A 3212-nucleotide genomic window follows, 5' to 3' on the forward strand; every position below is an offset into this window, starting at 1 on the left:
GGTGGGATGTTCTGGCGTGTCACTCTCAGTCCACTCGCTTAACTTTCTCATGCAAGTCATAACAGAGAAGTGGGCTCTGCTCCCAGCCGCGCCCATCGGATCTTGGCAGACAGGTAGAAGGCCTGCACATAAAGCTGTGGAAAAGCATAGCCCGGGGGGCGATGATTAAGATAAAACCCACGAGAGATTGGGGTAGTTACCTGATGATTTGGGGGGATTTAAGGTCAGAACTCGACGCTTTTTTATGAACTTTTGGTCAGACTTTCCATGCGTCTGGGCGCATGGACCAGCCCATCGTAGGCTGTAACTCTGCCCAAACAATTCAGAGCAACCAACTCGACGTTTTGTTTCAGAAATAGGAACGAAACAGTGATTTTCTGAAGCCGCTGATCGAATGCATTCAAGAAAGTCTTCGACTGTAGCATCGCTTCACATCTGGCGCACACATTGGAGGAGTGAGGGGAAAATGCTTCATAAATCATCTGCTCTGAACCACACACTTATGAGTGTCACCGGCTTACACTTCATACCGTGATTATTATTATTATGATTTGTTGCATTTTTTAATTTGTGTGCGTAGCCTATGTATAGCGCTGCAGTTTCGCTCCCTCTCTCTGTCTGTCTGTCTGTCTGTCTGTCTCTCTCTCTCTCTCTCTCTCTCTCTCTCTCTCTCTCTCTCTCTCTCTCTGCCACAGTTATTCTTTACGATGCACTCAAAGGTCTGATCATTGAACAATGTGCCACCGCCGTCGACTTCGCAGACAGAAAAAGCTAAATGCATGTTGTTCTCTGTCATTTGAGTCAATAGCTGCTTTCCCCTCACACTGGCAGCGAGCTACATGCAGGAGAGAAAGTGCCAAACCCTCGCCCACACCACACCCCACCCCAAGGAGACACCCACCCGTGACTCACACACTGCGCTCCCCTCCAACCCGAGAAGATGGAAAAGAAATTGTTGCTGTGCGATTGTGCGTGCGTGGGCAGTGCCAGTCCGTTTCGAGGGGAAACGTGTAAAATTGAACAATTCACAATGGGAGGCTATTAAAAAACAGGGAACTGCATTTGGTGTGAAGCACAGCACTCGGTAAAGCTAGGATTTGGGTACTTCTGTTAATAGAAAATGGCATGTCTGTAATTCAATTAGGAAGGGCGTATAGGGGAATTCCTAAAATGATGGAGGGTGCACCATAGTAGGCCTACAGAGTACACATCCAACCGCCCAGAGAATAATGCTGTAGGCTTGGAAAACGAAGACTAATAAACCTTCAGCGTTTAGATAAGCCATACCCAAAACTTGACGCCGTGCTGCAGGCTGTATTTTGGCCAAATATTTCCTGCATTAAAATGAGTAATACATCGTCATAACCTACTGTTCCAAAAGGGAGATATGTTGCATTACTCTAAACACCTACATATATCAACATATCATTCTTCAATGGGCTTGTATTCCTTTTCAGTCTTTAATGTTCAAATTAAGAATACAAGACATGAATATTTTATATATCATATTTTTAAATTATTGGCCATCAATCAATCCTCTTGGCGCCGCACTATTGGGGTTGTGACCCCCAGCATGTAAAGCCCCGGGTCAGATGTTTTAATATGACTAATGAGGATCCATTCACACACTGATCTTAACATGGCTGTGTTATCAGGTCACGGTCCTCAGGGAGATCCAGGAAACGGCATTCCAGCTGCATTACACGGCTGACAGGCCGAGAATATATTACACAGTATTGACCCTCCTCCCTTTTTATCACACTTCAGTGTCTGGTGCAATGAACCCCTTATTTGTGCTATTTTTCATTTTCCGAAAATGTCTCTGTCTGTCTATCTTTGAGTACGCCTATCTATCTATCTATCTATCTATCTTTTTTAGTTTGTCTTTCATCTATCTATCCATCTTTGATTATGTCCTTATATCTCTATATCTGTCTGTCTGTCTGTCTGTCTGTCTGTCACCCATCTATACATCCAATTTATTGTGGCGATTTATTGTGTGCAATAGCTATTTTTGCTCTAAGTTGTGAGGGGCTGTTCATGCCAACTGTCAGGCTGTTAATGTGGTGGCATCCAATTTCTCTTTTAGGGATTTATAAAGTGTATTGAATAAAAACACATGCTCTAGGTACTACTGTACAAATCAAGAAAATCAATAGCCTTGGTGATCAAAGGGTTTGACAAAAGCTTATGTGTGCTTAGGTTTGACAAAAGCTTATATGAATGTCCTAACTAGGTAGCAACACCAGCAGAGCAGTGTGTTTAAATTTAAACCATAACATTTTTTGTCAGTGCAAGTATCATATCTCATTTATTTTTAAAGTTCAAGGGCTGTAAAAAGCATGGAAGAAAATGAGTCACAAACTCATGAGCAGTAATCACCCTTCCCCTACAGGCTTGTGAGATTCATCATTATACAATGTTACATTCCACTTTCCCTAGGGTGTGCAAAAGTAGACATTGAGCAGGTCCACTGGTCTGTTCAAGTCCCAGCAAGATGCCTCAACTTCCTGCTGAAGGCCAAAGAAACGAATGGAGAGGAACTGGAACATAATCCTAAACAAAGACTGAATAGAGCGCACTGGAGCAACGTCAGCATTTTTAATCCTTTTTTTTTGTTTAATCAAGGTGTTGTTTTGCGGCGATGAATCATCATCAGACCAATGTTCAGTGTTCCATCATTAGTTAATGAATTTATATATATATATATAAAATTATATATATATATAAAAAAAATATATATATATATTTTTAAATATATATAATTTTTTATATATATATATTATAATATATATTTATATATATATAAAAAAAATTATATATATTAAAAAATCTATATATATTATATATATAAAATTTTTTATATATATATTATATGTATTTTATTATATATATATATATAATAAAATACATATAATATATATATTTAAAAATATATATATATATATTTATTTTTTTATATATATATATATATATATATAATTTTTAATTTTTAATAATTTAATAATTAGGCTAATCTAAAAAAATTCTCAATTTTTTATATAATAAACATGGGCTTAAGGTTTATTTTTTCTATAGTATATAGTATATATATATAGACTTTACGTCTCCATATGCAATTAGTTTACATCTTAAACATTAAATGCCAACTGTATGTAACTACAAATCACCGAACTACAACACCCACAATCCCCAATCGCCGGATGTTGCGA

The sequence above is a fragment of the Micromesistius poutassou genome (assembly GCF_964030765.1).
Source record: "Micromesistius poutassou genome assembly, chromosome: 7".
In the NCBI taxonomy this organism is placed as follows: domain Eukaryota; kingdom Metazoa; phylum Chordata; class Actinopteri; order Gadiformes; family Gadidae; genus Micromesistius; species Micromesistius poutassou.